Here is a 7,152-nt window from a genome sequence, read left to right on the forward strand (position 1 = left end):
TGTGTTCTGGCCTTACCACTCTCCCTCACCTTTTCCTACATTGACTTTGCCATTTATTAAACTTTCGCCCTTCTGTGTGTGTTACAGCCATTCCCAACAGCTAGCTTAAATCCTCTTAGGACCAAAGAGCAGTTTACATTCCATTTAATCACACAGAAGAATGCTGTGCGCTCTTCACTGGGAAAATTAATTCCCTGAACTCTCCCAGCAGGCAGCATGATCCAGGGGAAGGGGTTTGGCCCTGCAGTCACAGCAGCTCGGATGCAGGTGTGGTCCTGAGGGCAGCAGCTGAAGCCAGGCAAGCTCCACCAGGTGCTCACAGAGCCAGCTGGGAGCCCTGAGCTTGCCATGCACACAGCTCTGGTGTGATGCGGTTCTCTGAGCACTGGGGGGCAGATGGGGTGGACACCATCACCCCAGTGTTCTCATGGGAAGTGAGCCTCAGAGCCCATCACGACTCCGGCTCCAGAGAGCAGCCACATTGTCCTGTTTCCAGTTGCTGACAGGGACACTGGCTTCCAGCTTGGACAAGTCTACATTTGTTGACTTTCCCTTGCTGTGCTAAAGCACCTTGCCTGGGGATCATTACAGCTTGGGTCACCCTTTGCTGTGAGACTCAGGGCAGGGGATGAACCTCTCTGAGCCTGTCAGAGGAAAAGTGCCCAGAGCTTTCCTGCGATTTCAGATGGGGGATCATCCTTGTCACATGCTCCACAATAGGCCGGACACGGTGGGTCACGCCTGTAATCCCAGCACTTTGGGAGCCCAAGGTGGGCGGATCACCTGGGGTCGGGAGTTGAGATCAGCCTGGCCAACACGGTGAAACCCCGTCTCTACAAAAATTAGCCAGGTGTGGTCGTGGGCACCTGTGGTCTCAGCTACTCGGGAAGCTGAGGTTGCAGTGAGCCGAGATTGGTGCACTGCACTCCTCCCTGGGTAACAGGGCAAGACTCTGTCTCAAAAAACAACAACAACAAAAACAAACAAACAAACAAACAAAAAGAATGCTCCACAATAGTAACAATTACTACTGTTTATTGAACTCGGTCAGGGCCCTAGATTCTCTGAAGGCTGGTTTCACCTACCCTGGCCCTGGCAGAGGGGAAAGAGGCACATTGCACGGGCCACCTGGGGCAGGTGCACCCCACCAGCCCTGCGGAGGCACCGTGTTCGTATCTAGCTGGTATCACAGGACACACTCCCTGCCGGCCCCACTGGCACCCCACATACCTGGGTTTGGAAACCAGGAATCAGGGCGCCTACTCTTGCCCCTTTCGGTGGAGCACGCCCAGGGCACTAACTCAGCTGCAGGCTTCTCCCTCACGCAGTCACACAGCTACCCCATGTCCCATGACATTTGCAAAGCCTCCTGGGTGAGTTATCCACAGCTCTCAGGAGAACATGTCCTGGGGCCAGGCCGCCCACCCTCTCAGTGGGGACGGGTGTTTCTAGGTTGGATTTTTTGCTCTCCTAACAATTTGGCAAAAGTAGTTTTATTCACATGCTGAAAGCTGCTGTTGGGCTAAGTTTAACTACAGTGTACCTTCTTGTTCCTTCAGCAGTTCCTCCCTCCCACTGGAGGGGGCAAAAAAAGGGAACGGAGGCTAGTTTCTTATCTTTTATGTAAAAAACAACCAGAAAGCCCTTTGTTGAAGCCAGCCTCAGAGGGGGGAAAACACACCCGACAACAGCATGTTTAATTACACTCGTTTCTACATCACTAACGTGGGCTAATTAGTTATGGATTACAAGTATTATTTCTCTTTCACAAACTTACCCAAAAAAACCTCTCCCACATATGAGCAAGGAATCTATGAAAAGCTTTAGAATTCTTGCTTTGTATGCTCTTGGGGGTAAATAAATTTGTGTCAAACACCTGAAAAGCTTTCCTGTTAATTTATGTTGGCTTTCTCACTTAAAAAAAAAGTCTCTCTTCCTTACAATGTTAGTTTCCAAATGTAAGAAGTCTGATGTAAGGCTCTACTTTTGCTCTACCCAGCCCAGTTCTCCACAGCTCAGCTTCCAGAAAGCACCAAACAAACAATGGGACAACTGGCTGAATGTGACCCCTACCTCACACCATACGCAGAATTTTACTCAAATCAGATCAAGACCTCAATGTCAGAGCTAAAACTGTAACATTCTTAGAGGAAAACATAAGAGTATCTCTTCATGACCTTGGATTAAGCAATGGTTCCTTAGATGTGACACCAAAGGCAGAAGCAAAGTAAATACATAAGACTTTAAAATTAAAACTTTCATGTTTCAAGGCCACTATCAAGAAACTGAAAAAATAACCACAGAACAGAGGAGAAATATTTGCAAATTATGTGCATGACATCAAAAAGCCTGGGTCCCACGACTCAGGAAGACCCTCAACTCAAGCACTGAGGTTGACAGCTGAAATGTGACTTGTGGAGCCCCAGGATGGGACATTGGACACTCAAGACCAAAGGCCACATTAGAAAGTAGAGTTAAAATAAAACAGCGTAGGGGCCTGTTGGTTCTTTTTACGGCCAGATGAACATGGGGCTGCCTGCCATATCTGTGGAATCTGCTCAGGTACTTATGCCCCTGGGTCTGCAAACCTTCCAGGAAAACATAAACTGTACCTTGACCAACAAGATCACCAGCTTTTAAAGATTTCAGAGGAGCAATAATCCATGGAGGGGTTTAGGAGGCCCTGAGCTTGGTCACGCACAGAACTCTGGGTGCAATGTGGTTCTCAGAGCACTCGGTGGGGTCTGGGGTGGATGGGGTGGGGAAAGCATGGACACACGAAACTGTTACCTAGAAACCGAAGGTACATCCCCACGAGTTGCTTCCTGGAAAGCAGAGGCTCTGCTGGCCAAGACTTCCCTACTCCACGAGGAACTGCTGTCTAAACTAGGAACACAGAACGCCCCTGTAGACATGAGGCGGCCAGTTAATGAGGGCCCCATGGGGACAGACAGAAGAGGGTCTGGTGACAGGAATGCAGGCAGAGCTGGCCACAGTCCTAGGAGCAGTCTTGGCTGACATTGCCTCCCATGAAAACACAGGTCAATTCCTTTAAATCAACAGTAAGCACCAAGCTCATTCACCACCCGCTCCGCATCTCACACCATGCAGGGCAGAAATTGTCAACTTCTTCCCCCTTGGAGTCCTCCAGAGGCGGCCAGGAGCCTGGCCTACTAGGCAGAAGGCCTGAGACTCATCTCCGGCTGGCTGACACCAAGGGCCCACGCGACTCCCCGGCCACACTCTATGCAAGGTGGGCTTATAGAAATTCCCAGATACCCACTTTTGAAAAAGGCTCACTAAGCTTTAACAAGACCAAGGCCTAGCAGAGCGGCCTTTGGGCCACACTGGGCCACTGCGGAGCCTGCTTCGGCAGCCTGGCCGCAGTCTACCTGTCCCGGCATGGCTCACCTCACACCCTCCATGGACAGAATGAAATTCACACCCAAGGAGTCGGAGGAAGTGCTGTGAGGGAGGCAGACCTGGGGGCAAGTATGGTCCCCGAGACCTTGGGGCCTCAGCAGTCCAGCAAAAGGGGCCAAGGGTCGACCATGACAAGAAAAGTGCCCTTCTCCAAGCAGGCCCAGCCCCGCAGAGGCCAGGCAGCTCCAACCTCAAGCCACAAGTGAACTCGTCCCTCTCTGCTTACTGCTCTCCCAAAAGCAAGGAGGTAGGTTCAAGACCTAGCCCCTTTGACAGACACGGAAACAGAAGCACAGAGAGCTCAACACACTTGCCCAAACACACAGCAGCCAGCACTCCTCCAGGTCCTACATTCAACTACTTTATGCTCCTGGGCTGAAATCTTATTCCTGGGGTTCACGCCACATCCAGGAGCCTGAAAGGGGACCAAGAAACCCAGTCTCAGCCTAGCAGAATGTGCTCCATGAACAAAGGGTGAGGCCAGGTTCAGGCACGGAGTTCAGTCTGGTAAGAGGGGCACAACAAAGAGGTGAACACTTCAGGGCAGCAATGGGCAGGAGAGCAATCACTGCCGCTCCGCTACAAAGGCGGGGGGGGCAGTTGGTGAGGTCACAAGAAGGGGTGGGAATCGTGGGAGTCCCAGGAGGTCAGGCATCAGCCACAGCTAGGGTCTCAGAGGCACAGAGCCCAGTAGCAGGTGACTGCCCAGGGGCAGCCTGAATGCAGAGGACACCGGACCACAAAATCCAAAGACTAATCAAGTACAAAAGCCAAGTGGAAGGTCCGCAGCGCTCACTGACGTCGTGCGTGTTTAGTGTTTTGCTAGAAAAGGCTGCGCTGTCAGCACCTGGGAACCGTTCAGCCCCTCTTGGGTTTGGAAGGGAGGCTGTGCCGAGGTCTGGCTCTACCAGGCCGGGGCGGGGGGGAAGAGTCCTGGCTATGTGGCTCCACCATGCTGCAATGTTTTGACTATGCAGGTAGGCATAGGTTACTCTGCAAGAAAAGAGATGCCACAGGGAGTGTCAAAACGCCAGCCAGGCCCCCAGCTGCCTCTGCATGCGACAGCTCACGCATGAGTTTCCACCTGCCCACGCAGGCCTGGGTGGCACTCTCTCCCCAGGCCCCCTGTGGCTGCAGCGCTGGGCTCTGCCCTCCTCCTGCTTCCCTGCCAGAGCACACGCAGGCACTGTTGGGATGCTCTTCCCGACTCGGGAGTGGCCGGGCAGCCCCGGTGCTCCAGGTGCTCCACGGGCCCCATCCTGGTCGCTGCTGTATGTCACAATAACTGTCCTTTTATGAATCGCCTTTCCTGGCCCCCAGACTGGAGAGCACCTGAACATAAGCCTTGGGTCTTGCCTACCTGGGAGCCCCAGACATCCGGCCACAGGCCCGGTGCACAGCAGGGGACAGGTCAAGGAGGGAGGGAAGGAGGGGGCAAGGAAGAAGGAAGGAGTGAACAAGCCCCCAGGCTCATGCTGGGCCCTGCTGAGGGCAGCAGTCTGCTTTCAGGACTCGGGTTGGGGTGGCCCCAGTCCGGAAGAGGCTTCATTGCACCCTTACAACTCTCTCTGGCTGGACTATATGGTCAGCACACAGGAAAGGCTGGACTTGTGCCTCTGCTGGTCTGCAGGGCCAGCCTGGGGCCACAGCCCATGGACCTCACCCCCAAATGTCCTTGTGCTCTGAGGTGGGGGAAGCCTGCCAAAGGTTTAAGAGTGAAGACCTTCAAGAGCAACAAGTCCTCCGCCCCAGCACAGATCTCAAGGGGCAGAGGGAGCCTCAACAAGAGGAAGGGCTGCTCCCCGACTCACCGGCAGGTGTGCGGGCCAACTGGGGCGACGCTCTATGCGGATTCTGGCGGGGCTAAAATGATTGATGGGGGCGCTTTCTGCCCAGGAGACCAGCGCTCACACCTACAGTGCCTGGAAACCAAGGCCACACCAAAAGAAGCCATGCGAGCGACCAGCTCTGGTGACAGATAACCGGCACAACCGTTAGCCTCCCTAGCAGCTCCTTGGTCCACAGGCCACGGGCTCCTCCCCCGTGTTCTGAAGAGTCCTCGGGCAGTGGCCCTAGCAACCAGACAGGTCACGTGTGCCCCATTAATCCAGGTGCATCAAGAAAAATGGCTGGAAAGAAATGGAGAAAGGTCTTTTTGTGGCTCTCTGGGCTGGGACTGTGTCCAGGGCTAACCCCTGTGCAGGCTGCAGGCTTGGCTGTATTTTGTGAAGCCGAAGATATGAAAATGGCCGCGGCCCCTTTCGCTGTTTGTGATGCTCCCGGCTGCATCTGGTGCAGGGAGGGCTCGGGTGACAGCACGTGACACAGGGAGATTGCTGGCTTGCAGCCACCGCCGGAGGGCTCTGAGACTCAGCCAGCTAGGTCAGCCTGAGAGTGACAGCAGATCCTGCCACCCGCCAGGTGCTGCCTCTCATGCGGGGCTGAGGAGCCCCCATTTGTCCCCGTCGGCGGGGCCCGCGGGTGGCACTGGGGTCCCCAAGGCATACGTCTTCCGCACGTTGTCACTCTGGACTGCCCGGTCAGCGAACTGGACTAGAAACAGGAGCCTGTTGTTTGTAGCAACAAAACCCACCAAGATAAAGATAAGGCAGGTAGTTTGTGGTCCGAGAAAAGCAAACATACCTTGAAATAGCCGAAGCATACGAAAATAAAATAGACACTGAAAGCAATCCTGAAACCTCAAACCAGCCCACTGTAAACACTGCAGCTCCGCCTGTCCCGAGGGGGAAAAGAGAGTCAACTCCCAGAAGAGCGTTCCTTGTCCCTCCAGATGGGATGGGAGCACTCGAGTCGGGTGACACCGCAATGAAGATGAATTCATGCTGGTGACATCCCAATGAGCAACACTGGATTTCCAGATGGCCACGTCCAGGACCAGAGGCCGGCGGGACTGCCCAGCCTGTGCTTTACTGAAATGTAAACATCATCCTCTGCACACACACCGTCTAATTTCCCTGCTGGCTCCGACAGGTCCAGATCTGACTGTGGATTCCACAGAACTCGCCGCCTAAAATGCCATGTACACAACTGAAGCATGACCAGGGACGCCAGCCCCTGGCCCCTTCCCGACAGGGTGTGGGGGACAATGTCACCCTGAATGCAGGACAAGGAATGAGGAGGAAAACTGAAGCGATGGGGTAGATGATTTAACAGAGACATTTTATTTGCTGGCTGGCTTCCGCCTGCAGACTTCCCTGGCCCTGGCTCGCTGCCATGCAAATGAAGGAAAAATCAATATCCGCTGGTCGGCAAAACATCGTGTGAACAATCACACTGCAAACAACTTATATAATACCCCTCGCTCCATACCCAAATCACAGTGAATGTTTTTGTTAGAGGGCAAGTGTAAAGTAAACAGGGAAAGAAGAAAGAAAAGAAAAGAAGGCAATTTTGCAGGTCCTCCTTCAGCAAAACCTTTCCAGACTTGAGCGGAGAGATAATCTTTCTGCGATTATGACCAAACCCTCCCGTCACTTAGCAACACATAATTAAGGAATATGTTTTCAGATCCGCTTTGCAAGCCTGGCCATTATCAGATGAAATTACTGGAGCAACAAATGTCATCGCCATGCAAATTAGTTGGTTGCAAAGAAAAGAATGTTTGAGAGAGCAGGCACAGGCCCTCGGAAAAATTCTCTGCTGCCCCTCCCGCCGCACATTTATTCAAGGAAGTCAAGTAAGTGATGTGATAAGACTTAACAAAATCCA

The 7,152-nt window shown here is 53.2% G+C and overlaps 1 protein-coding gene across 9 annotated transcripts in view; it reads right to left on the reverse strand.

The window, feature by feature from the left end:
• The window catches only part of CTBP2 (C-terminal binding protein 2), a 171,675-nt gene that overhangs the window by 28,095 nt on the left and 136,428 nt on the right, over nucleotides 1-7,152 (reverse strand). The gene's annotated exons all lie outside the window — the stretch shown is intronic.

Source organism: Sapajus apella, unplaced genomic scaffold (assembly GCF_009761245.1).
Source record: "Sapajus apella isolate SASKATOON/1434 unplaced genomic scaffold, GSC_monkey_1.0 scaffold13, whole genome shotgun sequence".
Lineage (NCBI taxonomy): Eukaryota > Metazoa > Chordata > Mammalia > Primates > Cebidae > Sapajus > Sapajus apella.